The sequence below is a fragment of the Zalophus californianus genome, chromosome 15 (assembly GCF_009762305.2).
Source record: "Zalophus californianus isolate mZalCal1 chromosome 15, mZalCal1.pri.v2, whole genome shotgun sequence".
Lineage (NCBI taxonomy): Eukaryota > Metazoa > Chordata > Mammalia > Carnivora > Otariidae > Zalophus > Zalophus californianus.
In genome coordinates this window covers 20,448,450-20,473,572 of record NC_045609.1, presented here as the reverse complement: position 1 = coordinate 20,473,572, position 25,123 = coordinate 20,448,450, and the positions used below count along the sequence as shown (strand labels likewise).

Here is a 25,123-nt window from a genome sequence, read left to right as displayed (position 1 = left end):
AGCTGTCCTGGGTCAAAGTTTCAATCCTTCCATTTCCCAAGTACTTTGTACTTGTGGTGATGCCTTAATAAAATAGTTTTATTGAATTTTGAGTTAAAATTTTTCAACACTCAGACTTTATGATCATATAACAACATACTAAACTAAGAGGCGATCACTTCTCAAACAGACTCACACAAGGCGACACATAATTAGTGGCAGAATGAGTCTGGAAGCTTCCCATGTGACCTCAAGGACTCTCCTTCTTCCTTTGTTGCTTTTGGTATGTGTGAACATTAAGAAAAAACAATGCATGTGTGTGTGCATGTGCATGTGTGTAAAGAGAGTTACACATTAATACACACATGCATGCATATATGTATGTGTACATATATACTTTTTTTTCTTGAGGATATAACAGTCTGCTCTTCCATGTGCCAGAGTATTTCAAATCATCTGAAATTCTGTCAGGGTTACCCCATGATGGAACTGGGATTTAGGAAGCCAGTTGGCAAGATATGATCAGGAAGCAATTCTTAGCACCTAATCTTCAAATAAAGGCCTCAGGCGTCATGCAAAATCTTCAGGGCCCAGGGCCCAGAAAAAGTGGCTTTCCTCTTCAGGGATCAGCCAGCATTTAGTCTCCGCTTGCTTCAGTGACTCTATCAGGCTAACTCTATCCTCTAATAGAGTCTCAAGCAGATATTCAGTCTCATTTGCAGCCATGGGTCCAGACCCATTCTGCGGGTAAGCCCAACCAGGCCCTCACACAAGAATTTCCCTGTCCAAAGGGAGACTGATTGGGTTGCAGAGGATCAGTTACTTACTCCATCCCTCTTTCACTCTTGGGCCAATAGCTAAATGCAGTGCTCATTTTTCCTTGTCTTGTTTCACCCACTCCAAATTTCAGCTGGCTTTATATTTGTGATCATGGTTACTGGACAAATCTCTGAGAGAAGGGTAGAACCCTAGATGAAAAACTAGGAAGGGTAACATATCTGCTCTTGTAAAGACAGGGACTATCCTATGTTAATTAAAGATCAGCCAAGGACAAATGCAGGTTTAACACTTGAAAGGTTCTTAATTAAAGATCGTCTAGATAGGGATTTTCAAAGCCATTTTGTGATGTTTGGGGCCTTTTTGGATGCTTGCTAGGGATCCATAAGTTGTTTTGCAAAATAACTTGGGCTTTTGGTGCTTTTGTGAAATTACAGATTTTTATTAAATATTTGTGTAGGGGATTTTATTCTGTTGCAGCCTCATTCTTAGGCTCTTGCCTTCCCTTCAGTGCAAGACACACATTTCCAGTTTTGAGGGCATATGGCACAATGGGAGGAGCAGTCTTGAAGCCAAACAAACCAGGTTCCATTCTCAAGGTCTTCATCCATCCATCCATGGAGCTGTTAGTTCCAGCCTCAGTTTCCTAATCTGTAAAATGGTAAGATCATTGTTTGAGACAGTACCTGCCATATGGTAAGAAAGGTCTGCTATTGTTACTATTATTGGCCAAAGTGTCTAAGCCAGACTGCTGTGCATTGCCAACTGGAAATAAAAAATTAATGCCTAATTTGACATGCCTCAGAAAAGGAATGTGACATGAAAAGAAAGGAAAAAGATATTGTAATGTCAACCCCAATCTCATTTTTAGTACTTCTTTAACATTGATATTATTATTTTTGGAGTCTCCCAACCATTCTTGCAGAATTCTTTTTCAATTCATGGATCATAGGACTAAAGTGGTATAATTCTTGTTTCATTATAAGTTGCCATATGTAGGCATGTTCTCTATATTTAACCTATGAATATAAAAACTTTACCATGTTGCCAAAGTGCCAGGATTTTTGAAAATTTGAATCTAGTCAAAACTCTTTGGTTTGCAGAGGAATTAACAGGCCCAGAAAATTTAAGATACTTGCCAAACTAGATTGCAGACTAGAATTTGTATTTTCTCATTCCTTAACAACTAGTTCATGAGAAACTTATGTAAGACTCAAAGAACCTCAATTTTAGTAAGATACCTGAGAAGCACATTCGGTTGTGCTGTGACTTTGAAACAGATGAAAATTTGAATGGAAATGAAGCTATCCTTCACCCTACCAGTGTTAGCTCAGTCCCACATTCTCCTTCAAAGGACACTGGGAAATCAAACAGCCTGAAGAGCTAGGATCCTGTGTTCCTTTCCAAAGTCCAGTCCCGGTTTTTCTTTTCAAATTGTGCATTGAAAGACAGGGAGGGAGGGAAGGAGGGAGAGAGGAAGGAAGGAAGGAAGGAAGGAAGGAAGGAAGGAAGGAAGGAAGGAAGGAGAAAATTGGGGAGGGGCGCCTGTGTGGCTCAGTTGTTAAGCTCTGTTTTCAGCTTAGGTCATGATCCCAGGATCCTGGGATTGAACCCCGCATTGGGCTCCCTGCTTGGCTGGAAGCCTGCTTCTCCCTCTCCCACTCCCTCTGCTTGTGTTCCCTCTCTCACGTGTCTCTCTCTGTCAAATAAATAAATAAAATCTTTTTAAAAAATGGGGGATAGAACTTTATTGGTATCTAGCTGATTTCCTCAGTCTTATCCTAAGAATATCCCTTGGTTAGTCACTCTATAAGACACTGAATTTATTTTCTCATATGGTAAAATGTTAGGAAGATCCAACATATTTTAAAGATGATGTCTGAATAGCTACTTAGTTGAAAATCTAGTATCCCTTTGAAAAAAAGGCTTATTTTTGTTATAAAGATGGAGGGTTTTTAAATTTATTCTTTTATTATTGGTTATTTGCTTGCTTGCAAGAAGTGAGCTTATTATTTTGGAGAATTATCTTGATAAGGTGGCTGTAGAAACATCTTAGGAATCCAAAGGAGGCTTATGAAGGATGCATTATAAAAATAACTACACACACACTAGAAGATTAACAACGCAAATGTGCGTACACACACACACACACGCACGCACACAGTATTGCTAAGCCAGTTATGTTACTGTCATCAGTTACTGTCATCAGTAAACATGGCTGAGATGACTTGCCTGATGTCTGCTCCCATTGCCCTTCTCTTGTTCCTCTTAGCTGGGCCCCCTGATGCCCAGCTGTGGCTCAGTATTCTCCCAGCTGACTCCTTGCCGGTTAGAGCTCTCTAGGTGACATGGAATCATCCATGCTTCTTGCCAGCCCATTTCTAAGCATGAGCTATAATTTAATTGCTTGTTTTCTGCCTTATTTCCATCTTATGACACTATTCCAGGACCTGGGCCCCTATTTTGGTCCCCTGTGCCACAGTCTTTATACCTATAATCTATACCATGTAGCAGTTTTCCAGGATGGATGTTCACTTTTATTCCTGTCAAACCCTAATAACTAGACTTTCACCACACACCGGGGATTTTGTTTCAAACCTTGCTAATATCAGTGACTAGCCTATTACTTGGATCACTGTATATCACCTGCTCCTGGACTTGCTGCTAATAATTCTGCCCTGCAATTTCTTGAGCATCAATTATGTATCAGAGACCAAATTTGGTAATTAACTTACTATAAGTAGTGTACAGTATTGTGGTTAAGAACACTGATTCTGGAGGTGGGGTTCAAGTTGTAGCTCTACCAATTATTAGCTATATGATTTAGAGCAAGACAATGCCTCAAAGCCTCAGTTTCCTTACTTATAAACTGAGGACAATAATACTACCCACAACCTAGGGTTTCATTAAGAATCAAATGAAGTAATAAATATAAATCACTCTTTATATGCTTGGCACTCAATGAGTGTTAGTTATAATTATCATATGTCAATCCCAGGGAAATTTCATAACACCTTTATGATATAGACATTTTCATACCCATTTCACAAATGAAGAAAATGAGGCTTAGAGCTAAGTAACCTGCTCAAGGCCAAACAATAGAGCTGGGATTTGAACCTAGGTCCATCTGACTTCAAATTCACTCATTCAAAAAACATTTATGGAATATCCACAAAGTGCTAGGGTATCTGGTGCACCATGTACAGCTGCTTCATCACCTATAGCTGGGTTGGGTCTTCTCCATTTAAGCCTACTTAACTCCTAGGACCTCAGGGATAGAAGTAGTTGCTCACCCAAAATGTGAGATGCACCACTTTCTGGCCTCATCCATGAAGCTTTCACATGCATGATCCTCCTATTTTCTGACTACTGGCTGCAGGGAGAGGACTCAAGATCTGAGAGAGGGCCAAATAAAAAGACCAAAGGAAACTTGGTTCCACAGTTGCTATTTGAAGCAGAGCCCAAGGAAATGTACCTGACTGAGAGAATACCTGTGTAGTCTGTTCAATGGAGAGAAAAGAATACTTACTGTGTTAAACCACGGAAATGTGGGATTTTTGTTACAGCAGTTAGCTTGTAGGACAAATAAAACCCCAGTGGGCATGTATAACTTCAAGCCCAGGTCCATCCTTGAATCTTGTGTCCCTGCTATTCTGAACTGCTTGCAAGCTGGCCTTGCTCTCTCTCACCTATGAGCCTCTGTTCCTGACTCAGTTGGGTCCTCCAGAAAACTGATACCAAGATAAGAGTACATACAAGTGGTTTGTGGGGGTAATACCTATGAATGACAAAGGAGGAAGAAGCAGAATTGACCTGAGAAAGTTTTCAGACCACAGTGCTGATCTGACACCTTGTGAAAGAAAACAGGAAGGGCCTCAGATCTGACAGTCTTGGGCAGCCCAACAGGGAGCTCCAGAGCAAAGATTGCATAGTAGAGGAGTCTCATATTAGGTAGAAATGGTCAGAGCCTAATACTCTTGCTGTGCTCAGTCAGGGACTGAGCTACCTGGAAAAAGTATCACCTGGCCTCAAAAGCTGAGACAGATGTAGCTGGACACTCAGATAACTCATTTTTTTTTTTTTTTTTTTTGCAGCTGAACACATTCTTTCTTGAAGAGAGATCCCATTGGTGCACTCATAACTGCTGCACTCCACCCACAAAAACCTCTTCTCTCTCCAGAAGTGGGTACTCCTGTGAATTTTTAAAATTTCTTCTTAAGCATCAATTTCTCCAGGAAGATTTTTCTGATCCTCAAATCCAGACTGGGTCAGAATAATGTGCCCCTCCGCCCTCAACACTAAAAAATGTCCATTTTCTTATCCCTGGAAACTGTAAATACATTAGAATATGTAGCCAAGGAAAATTAAGGTTGCAGATGACATTAAGGTTGCTAATCAGCCGACCTTGGGATTGGGAAGATTATCTTATAATATCCAGAAGGGCCAATATAATCAAAAGGGTCCTTAAGAAGAGGAAGACGGGGGAAAAAGAGGCCTAGAAGATGATATGAGAAAGACTGAATATCCATTGCTGGGTTTGAAGATGGCCTTCCATTGGCCAAAGAATGAAGGCAGACTCTAGAGCAGAAAAGACAATAAAATGGATTCTGTTCTAGAGCCTCCAGGAAGGAATGCCACCCTACATCCTTGATTTTTATCCACTGAGACCCATTTCAGACTTCTGACCTCCAGGACTAAAAGAAAATAAATCTGTGGTGTTTTAAGTGACTAGTGACTAGTGGCGTTTTAAGTGAAAATTTGTTATAGCAGCAAAAGAAACCAATATAAGCACCCACCTTATGTGCCCGACAACCTGCATTTCCACAACCATGGCATATTTCCATGCCCTTACTTATAACTCACATAGTAGTTATTTAATAAATATTGGTTGGGTTATTCCAGCCTGCTCCATTCCTGGCTATTTAATTAAGAATGTAGCATGTTGGACATTGGCAAAATAACTTCCAAAATCACTTTTATCTCTAGTTATTTCTGGTTCACAATCACATAAATAGAATTTTAATACTGCATTCTTTTAGGACCAGTTCTGGGCACAACATAGGTGCTTAATAAAGATGTAGAATGAAAGAATGATGATTCATTGTTACAAAGTAACTTTTATTTATTTGTTTGCTTGTTTGTTCATCATGACAAAAAAAAAAAAAGAATCTCAACCAGTCTCAATGAACTGGAGGAGGAGGAGATTAGAAAATCCAAAGCAGAAGATCATATCTGGAAAAAAATGTTATTTTAGTTTCAAAATGTCTTTTTGCTCTCAGCAGATTTCCATTTATATAAGGATGACTACTGAGGTCATACCATTAAGATACAATGTCCATAGTATATTTGATTTACTTCCGAAATTAAATTTAGAAGAGATTGATTTTTAAAAAGACATGTACAAACTATGACCACTGGTATTTGCTTAGTCTCCTGCGCTGGTTGGAGGAAAAGAGAGAACAAGGTCAAGTCAGGGGTTATTGATTGACAGGCCAGTCAAGGCCTCACAAACCAGTGTGACTTTGAAGGGGCTGGTGGATATTTTTTGTGTTTTACCTTTCTAGGTTCCATTCTTCATTCAGCTGATATTAGTATCCCTACTTCCCATTTGAGAACTCTTCCTTTCCCCATCCTTCATCCTTTGAATTGGGAGGATTCGATTGGGATCCCAATCTCAGGCCAGTTGGCACTTTCTATTTCCCTGGCCCCACTGATTAGTTCAGGTTTAGCCCCTTGACCCAAGTCAAGCCAATTAGATATTGGTCTAGGATTTTCTGGGAGCTGTTGGAAATAGAGGTTCTTTCCTCACTAGAATATCTTAGAACTTAGGACTTATTTTGATCCAATGGTAACCATTTTTCAGGCAAAAGGAAAAGACTAAATAAAAAATGGACCTGATGGAAGGTAAAGCAGAGTCTAAGAGCACAATATTCCAAACTGAGTTATTCAAGACCCTGGATCCTCATCACCTGGAGGCTGTGCCATCTTGAATTTCTAAGTTAAATGAGCCAACAGATTTCTGCTTTTGCTTAATCAAGTTTGAGATGTGTTTCTGTCACTTGAAAACCAAAACACTTTGACCAATACAGAAATCATCACAGTTTTTTGGATCCATAAACTTAAAATTGAGATCTTTAGAAATGATCAGATGCAAAGGAATTGACTTTCATTGACGTAAAGAGACTGATGTAAAAGAAAAGAATACTAATTGAATAGTTCTTTGTAAGTGTCTCAAATATACACCCCTTCTACCTAGGACACTCCTTTCCCAGAATTAGGTTACCTGAAAAGCCAAATCAGCAAACAAAAAAGAGGTTGTCTCAAAAAAGCTTGTTCTGATTGGGGAATCAGAACAAAGAAAGGGGACTAATTTGAACCAAGAAGTCTTATAATCCACATTGCTGCCAAAAACAACATCTGACTTTGAATTTACAATGTTCAGGACACTTTTTTCTTTGGGCAGCATTAAATAATCCTCACACTTCCTTTTTAGGCTTCAGATTGACTACCCCTCTTCTGTTCATATACCTAATCAAATTGAGTGAATCTTTCTCCAAACAATTAGAGTCCATTTCTTAAATTGCAATCGCATTCTTTTTCTGCCTTCACAAATCTATGTCCCACACACTTTGGTTGCCATTACAGCTGTTTTCACACTTTCCATACACACCTTTGCAGGAAATTTCTTGGTTTGCACTCACAGGTAGCCAATTTCACCCAGTGATGTTGATTTTTAGTAGTTTAGCTCACAGAGGGCAATGCAGGAAAGGACACCTCACTATCACCCCAAATATGACCTACAAGGAGAAAGCTAATTAGGACTTGAGAGGTTGCTGTACATCTGGGTTGAAGTACCTGAGGTCTCATTTTTAAAAATTGACGTAAAATTCATGCTACTGAAACGTATAGATCCTAAGCATATAATTCAATGCATTTTGACAAATGTGTACACCCATGTGACCAACACCCATGTCATGATATAGAACATTTCCATAACCTCAGGAAGTTCACAGGGCCTCATTTTCATATCCAAAATTTCACAGAGTCCAGACAATGTTAGTTGCACTCTCAGTATCCATTGATTGAGAAAATACATACTAACATAAAATTGTTACTAAGTCAGTTATCTTTTTACATAATTATTTGTTGTAATAATCACAGTTGTATGGGAATATTTGAGTGATAGAAGAACTGCTCACATATATTTGAGATATTAGTTATGTGATGTTATGGACTGAATGTTTGTGTCTCCCAAAACTCTTACGTTGAAATCCCTGACCCTGAATGTCACTGTCTTAGGAGGTAGGGACTTTGAAGGTAATTAGGTCATGAGGATTTTACCCTCATGAATGGGATTATTGACCTTATAAAGGAGGCCCTCAAGAGCTCTCTCTGCTCTCTGCCATGTGAGAATACTGCAAGAAGTTAAAAGACTGCAGCCCAGAAGAGGGTTCTCATCAGAACTTGATCATATTGGCACCCTTACCTTAGACTTCCTGCCTCCAGAACACTGGAGAAATGAATTTCTGTTGTTTATAAGCCACCCCATCTGTGGTACTTTGTTATAGCTGCCTGAATTGACTAAGATACTTGGTGAACAGATAAATACTTAGTGTCCATGAGGATTCAGATGCCTTTAGAAATAACCTTCCAACCACCTCCCCAAGGGTCTGCATCTCACAGATCAACAGCTTCTGCTTTAGCTATCCCAAATGTGTATGGTTATGAGTATTTGGTTGAAAGTTAAAAGGTACAAAGGGAAATACAAAGGACTCAGTATCATCCTGCCCACTGGTATTTCACAGTGGAGTAAAAGTCAAGAGCATGAATGCTAAAATCCATCTCTGCTACTTAACTATGTAAACATGGGCAAGAAATTAATCCTTTTAAAATCTCAGTTCTTTTCTCTTGTTAAATTGGAATGATGACTTACCTTATGAAGTTTTTATGAGGATCCAATGAGATACTGTGCAGAAATCAGAAAACTCTAGTTTTCATTCTTTTATTGCTACTCATTAATAAATGTGGTATTTGAAGGGGTATATTTTGCTGAAGTATTCCATACATGGTTCTCTTGCCTGGCAAGTCACAGGCTAACTTATGGGGGTAGAGTTCCTTAGCCCAGTGCAAAGGTTTTCTTCTGTTTAAGAAAAGTTAATGGAGTTTAATTCCAATCAAACAAACAAACTCACGTTAGACTTTCAAAAAATCAGAGAAATAATCTTAGATTCATACTATAATCTTGGAATTGGACTTTATACTCCATGCAGTTAAATCTGAATTTTACAAATTAGAGGAGGGGAGAAAGGGGCCAAAACATAGTCAATACAAACCATTGCAGTAGGATGAGGAATTAAATTCCATTTTTGGCACTTCAGTGGTTTTTACTGCTACTTGTTAAGAAATAAAGTATTTTAGCAGATATATTTTACTGAAGCATTTTTCCCTCTAGCACCAAACACACAAAAAACTTCTCAGGACTCTCTTTGGTATGTGGAGTCGTATCCCTACCTAAGAAAATATATGTGTGTAAAATTGCATTTCTGAATTTCTGCTCTCCTGGTAGTATATTTTAATTGCCCAGGAGACTAAAACATTGGTTCTCCCAGCATCTCTATAATTTGCTTGCAGGATAAAGTATGTCCAGCGTTGTTTGGGCAGCTAACAGCCTTAAAAGGGCATCCCAACTTCATGAGTCTGCTATCACCATTCTCCACCTGTGAGTGAGCCCTTTAGAGTCACAGCTGTGCTCCACCTCTGACGTCCAGGGGTTTAGTAACCACCTAATACACCATGAAGTCCACAGGGGAAATGTTAAACTGAATGATTCCAGAGTAACTAGAGATGAATAGCAGTTGGAGCAAAATGCCCAGTTAAGTTATAAAACACACCTTCAGTGGAACCCTAGGGAACAAGAAATTTGGCTTTCTCTGTATTCAAATCCACAACAGTGGAAATGAGATGGGGCAGAAACAGTAGCCAACTTACTATTTCCGGTATTTGATTCATCTCCGGGCCCACGTGTGAAGAGCAGGCAGCAGAGTTGGTAATTAAGCTGAGATGAAATTGAACAATGCTGCCAAGTTGGCCCCGTTGTCATCTGAGACTCTATGATACATATCAGAAGGCCACTGGAAAGTTCTGATGGCTCCTAGGTGAGGCAAATGTACTTTACATTAACCCCAGGAGGCCAAACAGTATTGCCAGTAACTTGGAAAAGATTATGTTGGACAAGCTCTACTACTAGAAGTACAATTGGTAGCTGTAATCTCAATGTCACTCATAGTCATTCTATTTGGAAATGCTTAAGATGATTAATAATAAAACTCCCTAGACGCATTTGCACAGTATTTTTACCCATGCTTTCAATATGGTTGTAAATTGCATCTACTGAAGCCTACAGATTACAAATTTAATTAAGCCCTTGTTATAAGTAAATTCCATCTAATAAAAATAACTTCCATTTGTTGAGAACCTATTTTCAGACAGTAACAACTGTTGTTATGTATAGCTCAATATTCACTAGAACTCTGCAAGGTTGATATTATCAGTAGCGTAAAATTGAGGAAACTGAGGCTCAGAAAGGCTAAATAAAATTGCACACAATTACTAAGCTGTTAAGTAATCAAGGATAAACCTCGGGTGTGGCTGTTCCCAAACACTACATTTTTTCAACCACATGCAGTAGCATTTGGGTACATTGGCCTAAACCAGTCACTCATCTTTCAAAGTCTACCTCAAGTCGCATCCTTTCCAAAACGCCTTCTTTGAGTGTTCCCTGATAATTCCTAGAAAAGTCATGGGTCTCAGAGTCAGACAGACCTTGTTTGAATACCCCAGCTCTACCATTTATTGACCATTTTGCCTCATTGATTCATTTAATCTCTCCGAACTTTACTTTCATTCTTGTTAAATGGGGATAATACTATGACATTATGGTATACATCCTTTTCAGAGAATAAAGGAAGATGCCCAAGAAGCACAGTGTCTGGTGCATGCCAGTGGCTAATGTTTATTGAGGATTTTTCTGTGCCAGACACTGTGGCAAGTGCTTTCTACTCACTTTTTTATCAAATTATTGTAAACACCATGTGGTGTAGTACCATCCCTACTTTGTAGATGGGGCAATGAGGCTTTATAGCATTGGAAGATTGGACCAATGTCACACCATGAATAAATGGCAGAAACAACAAGCAGTTTGACTCCAGAACCCACATTCCTTGCCCCTATAGGGAGGTCTTCAGACACATGAAAAAGACATGAGATCTATTTAGTGGGCATGACCAGCATTTCTTAATGAAATAAATGAGGAGGCATAAAATAGATTAGAATCAAAATATCAGTATGCTCCACAGTAAAAGTAAATATTCTGTGAAAAATTTGTTTTAGTTTTATGCACATGAGTATTGGGTTTTGCTATATTTCTTACTGTAGGTTATGAAAAAAATTACATACACTGCACTATACTCTAAGTATAGGTTCTCAGTAATGATCATTCTCTTCCCTTTCCAAGTAATATGTCATATCGTTTTATCTGTAAGGAAAAGGATAATGTTATTCTTGCTATTGGTGTAGTTTTTAGTTTCACTTGGTCACATGGAGTTTGATAACTACTTATTAAGCCATTCTAATATTCCGTGACAGTGATTTTAACGAGTTATTGCATTAATTTATTTATTCACTTGTTTAACAAATATTTATTAAGTTCTTACTATGTTCCAGGTATTATGCTAGGGACAGGGGATTCCTGTATTCAAAGAGCTACAACCCAGTGGGAAAACCAGATATCAAACACACAATTATCATTAAAGCAGTAAGCTCTCCGTCAATATATGTAAGGGATTCTATAGTATCTTATAACCTAGTATATAGGATAAAAGTAAAAAGACACTAGAGTCAGATGAACCACCCCAAAAAGTTGAATTATTTCAAGAGTAGCAGAGAAAGTTTCATAGTGAAAAACACATTCAAACTTAGACCTGAAGGTTAAGCAAGAGATATCCTGGGGATGGAGAGACCAGGATGGGTAAGATGCTAGGCAGAAGGAGAGAACATATAAAGATCCAGAAGTGAGAGAAAGAAAAATGAGTTGAAGGTACTGAAAACCCATCATAGTTGGAGTGTAGAGTGTGAGAGAGCCATGGAAGAGGCGATGTTGGAGAAGGGGGGCAGCATGTCTTAGGTGCCAGCTATTGTCAGGCCACCAACAAAGTAAGAAGTCACTGCCAAGTCTGCAAACTGCTGCAAAAGTGCTCACTGAATTCAAATATACCTTAATGTATGCCCACCCCAGCTCCTGAGACCTAGTCTTTGTTTATTCCTGGTACCTTGCTCCTAAGTGGCCTCAAACCAGCGACATAGGAAGCCTTGTTTTGTCCCCTACTCATCCTTGATTCCAGGGGTCCTTCAGAATCCATGAGATACTGAGAGAACATGGAATCTCATCCTTCCCTCTGCCCATCCTCTGTAGCTGTTAGGAGCATGGTCTCTGGATTGAGACAGGTCTTATACTGGGCTCTGAACAGGTTGCTTGGTCTCTCTGTTTTTTCACTTATAGAATGAGGTTCCTGTCTCATAGGATTGTTCTAAAGACCAAATAAGGTAACACATGTAAAATGCTTGGCACATAGTAAGGGCTCCATACACTCAAAGTGCTACTTTTAAAAACATACTGGAAGCTTCTGCATATACTTGGAAGAGGAAGCATTTAATTTTACTATAAAAACTTTAGTTTCAGACATTTTAAAAACTTATGTAAAGATCAATGAAGAACAATTATCTTATTTGGCTATGCATTAAGCAACACAAGGAGACACAAAAATCAAGGATGAGCCATGTCCACTTAATAAAGGAAGCCAGTTTAATTTCCATCAATGGGTTGCAATGTTGCTGTTCCCCCCTTTTCCCTTATATACAAATCTCCCACTTGCCTCTTTTTCTAAGATGTTGGAATGATGTACGAGGAAGGATTCTTAAGTACTAGTGAAACTGAAGTAATTTCCTACATAATGTACCACAAACAGATTTAGAAGTGTCAGTTTTAGATGCTATGATGCATATTCAAATTTTCCATGCAATGGCTTAGATAGTAGCATGACTAAGTTGAAGGGCCAGTGAGCTAAAATACCTCCTGTATGTTTCATATTCTGGAATATTAATACAGTAGAAAATCAAAATGACAGCAATTTAGGGCTTCTCATGTCCCCTTATTACAGGCTCATTTTTGTGGGTCCAATTTCAGACAAAGAAAAGAGTGATAATGGAAAAGAACACAGTAAGGGAAACAAGAAAGACAAAAGGAACAGAAAAAAAGGAATAGAAGCAAAATCAAAGGGTCAGCATCAAAATACTCTATCTCCACAAAACAATGCTTATTATAGGCTCCCCTCTTAGCAGAATCCCCAGCTGAGCCACTCCGCTGTTGTATCAAAAACTGGCAAACTTTTTAAGCTGCAATGCATCACTCACTGTTTATTGCCAGTTGGAAAGAAAGTTACAGTTTACATATGAGAACATTCTAGCTTGATGTGACGTTTCCTTGCCATCTTAGAGTGAGTTTCCCAGGAGAACTACAGAATCTCTGCTTCTCACCACCTTTTTTATGACCTGCTCAGTGTGGCTGAGAATGCCTTGTCCCTAGAGGTCAGCTGGTGGGCTGGAGAAAAAGTTCTTCTCCTCCACACTGAGGGGTCCATAACGGAGCAAGACAGGCTGTCCCAATGTGGCAGAGGGGAGTTCACTTGGAGTTGGGATGTGGAAAGAAAAAATGCAAAGAGGATGATAAATTCCATCTGAGGCTAAAAGAAAACCTTGTGTTAATCAGGTATCTTTGTAGTGCCAGTGACAATACCCTAACTCCAAAATGTAAGCAACAAAGGAAACTTCATTGACTCACATAACCCAAAAGTCAAAATCAGGAACACTTAGAGCAGATGTTCAAATGATTTGTTTTGGACTCTCTCTCGATTTGCTGGCCAGCTTTCCCGTGTTGCTGTATTCGTAGACCAGCTCTCCCCTGTGAAAGAAAACATGACGATAAGCAGACAACTCCTAAAACTTCTTCATGAAACTGATTTCAGCTTCAAAACCTCATCCAGAAGAGTTCACCTCCTTTTCAATAATTCCAGCAGTTTTGAGACCCAGCCTGGCCTATAAGCAGCAATTGGTATGGTCAATTCTCTAAAGGAAAACAGAGATTCTGCTGTCACAAGCAGAAGAGATGAAATTGGGGCAGGTAAAAACCAACAAAACAACTTAACTGCTATGCCCTTTGTATGATCTTTCTGATTATCAACTAGAAGCAGACATTTCATGACCAGCGATAGCCCTGTATTCTCTCATCTGCACATTGACTCATAATCTATTATTTTTCCTTAGGAAAATGTCAAAGACATCATGATACATTATGATATACCTTAGTGCTGTGCCATTTTGAAGCTTGGAATACCAGTCGAAATGACAAGTTCTTCCTGTGAGTTTGCTGACATGGGGTACTTTAACACCCACACTAAATCAAGCAGCAAGCTTCCACAGCTCCAAGGTAAAGCAAGGATGGGTCAGAGAGTTTCCTGACAGGAATTGATAGCTTTGGGTAGGGACCTCCTGCTCTTTTTTCTTGTAAAAGTGCCTCCATATTTCTGACCTCTTTCACATTTCTTCCCATTTTGCTGACCAGATGGGAACCACCATTATTTAGATTAGTGATTCCCAACTGTTTTAAAAATGAGAAATCCTTTCACACATAAGAGTGTATAAATGTCACATAGTAGTTGAATCTCTTGCCTATATTGATATATTGACTAAGAAAATACATAATATCAAATAAATTTAATAAATTTAATAAAATTAATATTATTTAAAACAAGTTGTATCATATTCATTACAATAGCACCTATTTACACATGAAAAATAAATAGTATGTGTATGTATAAGGGTATTATTTATTCAATCTACATAGGGATGCATAGATCTCTTGAAATAATTTCATAAACCCTTTCTGTAATAGGGTCAAAACATTGGGGACAGATGACTTTGAATGATTCTTTTTGTAGTTCTGGCGCTTGTTTTAACTCAAAAGGCCAACACCTCATAATCTTGCATTCAGCCTTCCCCATTCTTCTGTTTCTGTTTCCTTTAAATAACTAGCTCAAACTCTAGTTTCAAGAGAAAGAGAACTAACCAGCAGCCAAGGGAGTTGACACGAGACTCACTGCCAAGATGGTGAGTGAACACAGATTCCAGACACTGAAAATGAAAGTGACTGACGCAAGATATATACTCCAGGTTGTAGGTATCTACCAGAAGAGAAAAATGGGAAGTGTTGGTTTAAGACCTATCTTTCAAAGAATGATGAATCTCATCAGAGGCATAGCACTTCACTTTCAATCAGGATAAAAAACTAGAAAAGAAACATTTCTACCAAAAGAGAAATTTGTTTAAAAAGTAGAGATTTAATGTGAAGATAATTTTTGAGGTTGCATATTTGACAATGTAGCTGACAACTGCATTTGGATTTCATTACACACGCTCTGTGTACCACTCATCACTGCCATGCTCTGATGAGCTCCTAATCTCCCTCCTAAATCCCTTCTCCAACCTCACAGATGAGGCACAGTGCTGATGACTGAACTATTCAGAGGGAACTGACTCAAGACTATAACCCTGGACCACAGAATTTCCTCTGAACCTTGGGAGGAAAACTAAATAGGGAGAAAAAATAAGGGACATTTAATTTTGAATTGTCTCCCAAAATTACAAGCATTTATGGTTGGGAAGGTCCAGTACTAATTTGCAGACAAATGTCCAACATTTGGTAACCAGTATGTTAATACAGATATGGGTCCAAAATGATGCATTCAGCTAAAAGATTGTATAAAAAACAATTTATTATTTTACGTTTTATATAAGAAATGCAATTGAACTCCATTTTAAATTGTTTTTATTGGGGTGTCAGGGTGGCTCAGTTGGTTAAGTGACTGCCTTTAGCTCAGGTCATGATCCCAGGGTCCTGGGATTGAGCTCCACATCAGGATCCCTTCTCAGTGGGAAACCTGTTTCTCCCTATGCTTGCCTCTTCCCCTGCTTGTGCTCTCTCTCTCTCTCTGACAAATAAAAACAGGTGTTATTATATTTAAATTATTGTTTTATTCTCAAATAACCTACGCCATTTGGGGCCACTGATGCCTAAAGTTCTGATGGTTAATTCCAAGGGCTTTGGAAGGAAACAAGCCAAGCCAAGAAATCCTAGTTCTGCCATTAACCAGTGGCATAACCCAGAGCAAGTCACTCAACTTGTCCAAACTACAGTTTCCTTATGTTTATGGCAGCGTTACAAATTTACAAAATAATATTAGTTATTATGGCATAATTAGTGTAAAATACTTAGCAAAATGAGTGAAACATACTAACTACTAATAAATGTTCACTCTTATTATAGATTGTGATAGAGACAAGATATCTTACCTGTAATCTTAGCAATAACTTGGGACTCCCACTCCCATCCCAGCTAATAAGAGAACTTGGTCTTTATCTGCTCAGATTCTCCTCTTCCCCTTACCTTATGCTCTAAGAGAACTTTGCCAAACTAGTGCCTAACCCTTTTTTGTAAGAAAAAGCAGAACCACATAAACAAAACAAAAGACAGAAATAAAAACAGAGAAGTTGAGTAGATCTGCACAATGAAGAGCTGAAGGAGTGTGGTAGGGGATGAAGTTCATGTGTTATATGAGAAAGTCTTTTGGGGTCTCTGGAGCAGCTTTGGTGTCTGAGAAACTGAGACAGAGGCAAGGAAACTTTGAAAAGGTAAAACACCTTTGGATTATAAACTGAATCTACTTCCATGATCTTTAAGAGATGAAAGTAGATTAGCCTTCAGTTGTAATTACTTTGGTTTCTGGACTGTGCTTTTTAATGGAGCATCATGTGGAGATTGGACAATGTGGGGCCCAGTTATACTTAGTTCATGCAGCCACATTTCCTGAATTATCAAGTGGTACTTCTTTAACAGTGCTGTGACAGGTTTGCTTTGACATGATGGCTCCTCCTCCTGGCTACTGTATGTCCTGGGTGAACCACACCTTAAACTTAGAGAAGTAAGTCTTATAATCTTCCATCAAGCTCTTTTCTACTAGCAACCCCTCATAAAATAGCACTGGCCTCAGCAAAGGAACATACAATAGTCAATAGTGCAGTTGTAGATACAAAATCTTTACTGCCACGACCCCAGTTCCCAAACCCAGCCTTAGCCAGGTTGGGGAAAGTGACTAGACAAGGCAAAATAATACAACTGTTCCTCAGACATCAGATTCCTTCCATGACAGTGAAGTGCTCAAGTTCGACTATGGCACCACAGTTTGGGGTTAACTTCCAAAATATTCAGTTGATATTTCTCTTTGAAAACACACATCAGAACCCTTCTTTATGGATCTGTTCCAGTAATTGCACTCTTTTGCCAAGGACAGAACATCACCTGTTAGAGAGCTATTGAACACCTTAAATTCACATAGTGACCAATATGATACCAGAGCTTACATTAAGAAGAGATCACTTTCATATATTTCAAATATACAACTGAACAATCAACACAATTCAAATATTTTAAGCATTTAAGTCATTCCTGCCCTGACTCATCCTTCAAATAGCTGAACTCAAGACTGCTATTATGGTGGTTATTACATCAGCCTCTAAATCACTCTTACATAATCAATTAACTTCATCACATTCAGATATTCAAACAGTTTCCATGAATTGCCTACTTCAACATCACCAGCATGTGTGTTTTCAATTACCAGCCTCACTAATGGCCTCCTGAAACTAATGCATAAGGAAGTATTGGAAAGTTTCCTCTGTTGTCTCAAGGCTGTATACATTTTCTACATGGCAACAAAATGATTTACTGTTATTACATATTAAGTGGTGGGAATTTTATCTTCCCATATAAAATGTGCAAGTCAAACAACCCAAACCACCCTACTCTACACAGGGAACTTCAAGTACCCACTCTATTTTCCAAACAAATCAGAGGATCTATATAGGCTCCTAACACCAAGGGCTTTCTGTGTTTGCTGTAAACAAGTCAGGGGATAATCATAAAACACTTCTTGGCAGTAGCTAAATCAGGAAGATCAGTGATGGCCAGCCTAAGCCAGTTATAAATTTTATGGCAATTTTTTTTAATGAGGCAAAAGAAAGGAGTTTATCAGCATTTTGTTTTTCAGGGTCAAATTTAAGAAAGCAGGAGAAAGACAGAGAAAGGAATCCCAGGTACTTGGTGTTTGGGAGAGGGACATGGAAAAGAGTGAGTAAAAAGGAAGATAAAATAAAAACCAAACAGCTAAAATTAACAACTCAGGAAACAACAGATGTTGGCGAGGATGCAGAGAAAGGGGAATCCTCCTACTCTGTTGATGGGAATGTAAGCTGGTGCAGCCACTCTGGAAAACAGTATGGAAGTTCCTCAAAAGGTTGAAAATAGAGCTACCCTACGACCCAGCAATTGCACTACTGGGTTTTTAACCCAAAGATACAGATGTAGCAATCTGAAGGGGCACCTGCACCCCAATGTTTATAGCAGCAATGTCCACAATAGCCAAACTATGGAAAGAGCCCAGATGTCCATCAACAGATGAATGGATAAAGATGTGTGTGTGTGTGTGTGTGTGTGTGTGCACAACGGAACATTACACAGTCATCAAAAGAAATGAAATCTTGCCATTTGCAAGGACGTGAATGGAACTAGAGGGTATTATGCTAAGTGAAACAAGTCAATCAGAAAAAGACAATTATCATATGATCTCACTGATATGTGGAATTTGAGAAACAAGACAGAGGATCATAGGGGAGGGGAGGGAAAAATGAAACAAGCTGAAACCAGAGAGGAAGACAAACCAGTCTTAATCTCAGGAAACAAACTGAGGGTTGCTGGAGTGGTGATGGGTGGGAGGGATGGGGTGGCTGGGTGATGGACATTGGGGAGGGTAGGTGCTATGGTGAGCGCTGTGAATTGTGTATGACTGATGAATCACAGACCTGTTCCCCCTGAAACAAATAATACATTATATGTTAATAATTTAAAAAATAATAATAATACATTTTAAAAAAATAATCAAAATAAAAGCCAAACAGAAGCCAAATAGCTTGAGACTTATACAGCTTTTAGCTTAAGGGCAGAAAGGTTCAGTTTGGGTTTTGTCCTCAAGGGAAGCCTGGAGAAAGATTTCCATGCCAATGCGACCTTGGCAAACATAAAGAAGGATCAGGGTTTTGGCACTTGGGGTGAAATATAGGGGAGAAAAGTGGGAGAGAGATCAGAAATAGATTGGGTAGAAACAGTAGAGAACAAAAGAGAAACCGTGTCCCGAAGATAATAACCAGAGCCAGGTCATTATTATGACCAATAGTTCTTTCAACAATCCTGACCGCTACGGGTCTTCTTTAGAAACTGGTTTGAAAACCTCTTTGGTAATAGAACTCCTTTGCCAGCCTGATAGAGGAAGTTGGCATTTCCATTAGAGACTATGAAAATTTACTCTGATTAAATAAGAACCTGAACAAGCCAAAGTAAAATCAAGGCTCACCGTTCCAAACTAAATTAGACCTCCTATTAAGCCAATTAGAGGTCACTAACCAAAAGTAAGCCCAAAATGGTATTTTTTTAAATTTTTTAATTTTTTTTAAGAATGGTAATTTTTGAAGGAAAAGAAGTGGAGAAAGGGCAACTGCCCTGAGAACCTGGTCTTCATTTCCATCTGCATAAACAAAGTCAGGTGGATGGGGAGCCTTGAGAAAGAAATACTGCCGTAATAGGGCTGACAAGTGTCTTGAGGGAGCTAGCAAGTAATTCTCAAAGCAAGAACTCATGTTAATGCAGAAAGCAACCAGCCTCAACACAGCAAGAATTCTGCCTACAATCAAGCATTAGTGCTCAGTTAGCTTGACCTTTGATGCAAAACCGAGCTTTGTTCTTCATGACATTACCACTAGCTTCTACGTTGTTCTCACAGTTTCTCATCCCTGGCTTTTGCCTTTAGTGATGCCTTTAACTTTAACTAAGATCTTGCTTTCTCACTTTCATTGTCTTAAAAAAAGGGGGGGGAAGGTCACAGAAACCTTGTCTTTTCTAAAAGAAATTTTTTTAAATCCACAAACCCACCTCGTTTACCTAAGGGGCCTTTTTGAATTTCTCATGATAGGCTTATGAGGAAAAACAGAAAACCTTAACAGGCCCAGAGTTTCATTTTATGTTTTATTTAATTATAAGATAAAATAATGGAGTTCCATTTTCTGGTTTAATTAATTATAAAATAAAGTAATGGAGACTGCTTTCCTACAGACACAAGATTCCAATAATATTTACCTAAAATAAGTCAAAAAGAAGAGTGTTCAAGACAGTGACAGAGTAGGTTAGGATGGGGCAATGCACATTCTAAGCTGTCACTTTTATAGACGTCTGAAGGAAAGGAAAGAGTTCAGAGCTATTGGGAAAGTATTAATGACCTAAGCAAAGCAACAGTTGGGAGAAATAAAAAAAAAAAAAGTTATATCTTTGTTATTTAGCACCTGAAAATTTTCTATTCAAATGAGAAAGACAGAAGAAAGGCAATAAAAAGCTAAATAAAGAGACAGACAATTCAAGCAATTTATCATAATGAACAGCAATCAACTTCCACAAAGAAAATATCATAAAGATATAATTGGACACAGCAAAATACTTGATATAAGAATTTTAATTTCAGAGTTCACTTGAATTCAAATTCCCTGGCTTCAACATATCCTGTGAAGAACTACAAGTTCTTTCCTCTCAGACCCCAAGCCTGCCATTCTGCTTCCGGGTCAGATTTCGTTTCTCTCAGTCGATTAAAAAATGAGGAAACAGAATCACTGCAGTAGGAACTAAAAAGGTCTTAGGTTCGTGTCCTACATCTTGAACAGCTGTTAACAAATACACTCAATTACAACTTTTGGTAAAAGTTAACCAGTTGAGCTTCTGAAAGGGTGTCCCTTAGCTGCTGAAACCCAGGCTGGCATCCGGACATGCAGCCTACAGAATTGCAGAAAGAATTCACACTTAGATGAGTCTGCACGTGGTTTAATGCTCTGCTGTCACTGGGTCCCACGAATGACGTGACTGATTCTGCCCTACCACTCGCAGCCTCCGTTTCCTTATCTGCAAAATCACAGCCAGAAGATTGCCAGCATCCCTCTGGCTCCAGAGTGTGAGGACACAACCCCTTGGGGATCACTTGGCATTTAGGGAGCATACTGCCAGAAGGGCTCCGAGGAGGTCTCTCCAGGATTCCGTTTCCAGGACGTAGGCTCATGCACTAAACCGGCCACTATTCCCAGATGGTAGAAACTGCAGGACTGAGTGCATTGGAGGACTATCCTGCTCTTTTCTCCTCTCAGCTACCAACTTACTACAGCACCACTGGCCAGTTATATATTGACACAAGGGTGCCCCAAACAAATCACCCCCAAAGCCAAGAGGCTTAGAACAACATCTATTCTTTTTTTTTTAAGATTTTATTTGTTTATTTGAGAGAGAGAGAATGAGAGAGAGAGAGAGCACGAGAGGGAAGAGGGTCCGAGGGAGAAGCAGACGCCCCGCTGAGCAGGGAGCCCGATGTGGGACTCGATCCTGGGACTCCAGGATCATGACCTGAGCCAAAGGCAGACGCTTAACCAACCGAGCCACCCAGGCGCCCAACAACATCCATTCTTATTGCCCACAAATCCATAGTTAGCTGGCCACTCTGCTGATCTTGGTTAGGCCTCAGTGGGCATTTCTCTGGTTACAGAGGACATAGAGAGAAGGAAAGAATTGGACCCAATTTTGCTATAAATCTGCCACACTTAAATGAGTCAGAAGCTCTATTTACTGTAAATACTCCACCCCAACCACATAGTATTTTATGGCCCCAAGCGATCACTCAGGGTCTCCCTCCATTGCCTCGCCTGCTTTAATGAAGTATCCAGCCAGATTACCTCTAAAGCCCCTTCTGTTCTAACATCTTCATTGTCTAAGAAACCTCTGTTTCCATTTCAACCATGGTTTCCAGCCTTACCATCCTCCTCTGGACCTTCATCCTGCAGGGCCTTTAATCACAGATTAATCCAAGTGACCAATTTAACATACTTGGATCACTATTGCTATGTCGGGCCCTTGAAAACATACGTCCAAAACATACGTAATTCTCAGAGAAAGAAGTTTAAGTTCTCTGCCATGAGAGAAATCCTCTTGCTACATTGGAAAAGGCAACAAATGATGCATCCTCCAGGTCCAATGTCTGTGGCTCTGTGGCTGCTTTGTCCCTATAGAGCAGAATCCTTTTTCACTGGCATACTCTCTGCCCCACCCCCACCCTCCCACTAGACTGCATCAAGCAGTCATGGCCAAAATGCTCTGGCACAGCTCACTGCAGGGCTTTGAACAGGGGCAGCGTTCTCTGAAATAAATGAGAGGAACAGTGTGTTCTTGCCGAAGACTGCAAGGTCCTGTCAGCTTTATGTTTGCCGATTTACATGGCTTTTAAAAGACATAACCATAAAATTTCACTCCAGAATTGACTCTGGCCAGTCAGATCTTTGCCCAGGCTGGACAAATTTAATTTATCTGAGTAGACAGTAGTTTAATTTTTCTTCCCTGTGGGGATGCTCCTCTGCCCCTCATAACTCACGATACAGCTCTTTCAGCTCTCTGATAGGACTCTATGTAGACACAGATCTTGTTTTAGTTTTCTAAAAAAAAAATCCTTAAAGCACAGGAACCCCTCCTACAAAGATCTGTAATCTGAATATACAGGCCAGGTAAATGCACCAGAGACGGCTCGGTGTGCCGCATGCAGCTTGCCCAGCACATGCAATGGCTGCTTTTTCAGCTGGTTCAGGGAGTGGGAGCTAAATTTGGTTTGTATCATTGTTCTTTTAAACTGAAAACTGCTTCTTATGCTGCCAGATATGCCTTTTGTTTGTGCATTCATTTGTATTTTACTGTCTCCAAAATAAACCTGTCTCTTCAAATCAGGAAATTTTGCACTAAGCCAATAAAATGAAGGGTGATAATAGAGGACCAGCTAGTCTGTCTTTCACATGCTGACACGCCCATTTCCTCTTCAGTGGTTTTTGTCGTTTTGCTGAATGTAACCACTTTGGGATGAGGTTGGAGCAGCACAGTGGGTTCTTTGGTCAGCCCTCAAGATAGCTTTTGAAGGTCATTGATGTTTGGTCATTGGTCATCTTGCATACCTTCAGTCAATGCAGTGCTTTCTCTGTGAGGCCTCTTGCTTTGTTTCTCCAATAATTAAACAAGAACATAGCATTTTTGAAGTTCTTCGATCAGGGCCTATTAGAATAGATGGTAATGAGAGGACGGGGTGGGATGGCAGCTTGACCTAGACTTACATTTACAAAAGCCCTCATATTTTCATTTTTTTGGTCTATAAATTAGGTTATATGTACAATAAAGGAGATACAGAATTGAAAGCAGGCACTACTCTTATGCCCCATTCTGTTTCTGATGTATTTTGATGTTTATAAAACTATAATTATCTTTAAAACAGCATTTACATGTGGTATATTTATTATGATAAAAATTTTAATTTATTCAAGGAGATATTTAAAATATATTGCAAACTTCATCACCTTATTTTGATTTGTGTTTATTTTTTAAATAAACCAGGAGACTCAAAAGTTGGAAGTTGTTGGAGTTTCTCTTAACCTCTGAGAAGCCCTGCTTTGGGCAAATCGGTTTTGTTGCTTTGTGCATTATTAACTTCTGCTGAAGAAAACCAATGGAGCAGCAGAAACCAGAGCACCGAAGTTTCAGATATTTGGGGTGGGGCTTGGGGGTGGCCACAAATCAGGTGAAATATAATCAACTGCTCAAGTCCTAGAAAGTAATTGACATGGTCGTCTATGAACAAGGTCAAGGACACACCATCTGAATAGGGGAGCTTATGAGCAGTCTCTGGATCCCGAGCTCACCTTAGCTTCCAGGATGTGGCATCAATGTCTTGGCTTGACACACAGGCCCTCTATGACCTGGCCCCTGACCACCATCCAGCTTTTTGTCCCTTTGCTCTTCCACTCACAGCCTTTGTTCGGCCATATCACAAGACTTAACCACAGCGGTGCTGTTGAACACCTGAAGGTCCGCACACATGCTGCTCCTCCTGCCCCATCTCCTCTCTCCCTGCAACAACTTATTTATCAAGAAAACTATTATCCATCCTTCACAAAACAAATTCAGAAAGAACTGTAGAACTGTCTCTATCAATTATGAAGTTGTAATCTTTGCTTTACTTGACCCCTTCTTGAAGGGAAGGCTGTATTTTAGTCATTATTTTATCCCCGGTTTGTAGCAATAATGCATAGTGTATGACAGATTCAGTAGTGAACAGATGAATGAATAAACAAAGTGGACCAGAAGCCTGTGAGAAATGCAGAATCCTGAGTTGCCCCAGAATTAGTGAACCAGAATCTGCCTTCTAACAAGGGATTCAATTGCACCTTAAAGTTTGAGAAACACTGATCCACCTTACACTCTCATTTCTGTAAATATCTGAAGCATTGATTGAGGCTTTGGATTTGGCAGTTATTAATGTACATGCTCTGCATGGTGCTTAACTCACACATGCAAGTATGTGACTGTGTATGAATGTGTTTGTGCGTGCTCATAAATTTCCATTCTTGCCTCCTCCCCCAGAGGCCATCAGGGGACTCTGTTGGCATTCTCTCACTATTCCCTCAGATCCCAGGGCTAGGCTATGCCCAGGGTAGGTGTTAGGTACAAAGTTATGCAAAAAGCCAAGGGCCACTGGGCAAAAAAAATGGGTTTTGTAAAACTGTGTCACACATGTCTCTACAACAGAACAGACAATGTCAAACTAATGTTGAAGAAAACTAAGGTGAATTACCTTCCCTCTAGTAAGCATCGGTGAAATATGAATTCTTAGCAAACACTATTGATAGTTCTCACTAACTGGGCCCCAGTTTCCTCTGCTGACCTTGAAGGGACATCTGGCAATCCATTAGGATCAAATTTCCTGACTTACAATCTATATTTAACTTCCCTTAATCTTGTCACGCCTAGAGATTTAGTACTTCTGGTTACTGCTCAACAGCTCATATTTTTCCTTGGGAGACTCAGGAAATGCTTGTCTACCTCATTTCATCCCACATTCCCTGAGTTGTTCACACTTAGCAATTTATCGTTTCAAGCACTAATGCTAAGTAAAGATATCTGTTAGCTTGTTACTCACTGCACAGGGTAGACCACAACACATAGGCATATGGGCTAACTAACGAGGGGCAAGAGAAGCAAGCTAAATTAAGTGGGAAATATTTTTGACCTCCCTGGAAAAATATTCCA

At 39.5% G+C, this 25,123-nt stretch overlaps 1 long non-coding RNA gene across 1 annotated transcript; it reads right to left on the bottom strand.

Annotated features, from left to right (window-relative positions):
* Positions 1-306: 306 nt before the first annotated feature.
* Positions 307-22,056, bottom strand: LOC113923457. The gene is made up of 3 exons (XR_003520332.2): positions 21,819-22,056; positions 13,652-13,771; positions 307-1,407 (listed from the first exon to the last, which is right to left on the bottom strand). It is a non-coding gene; the product is annotated as an uncharacterized LOC113923457 (long non-coding RNA).
* Positions 22,057-25,123: the final 3,067 nt, after the last annotated feature.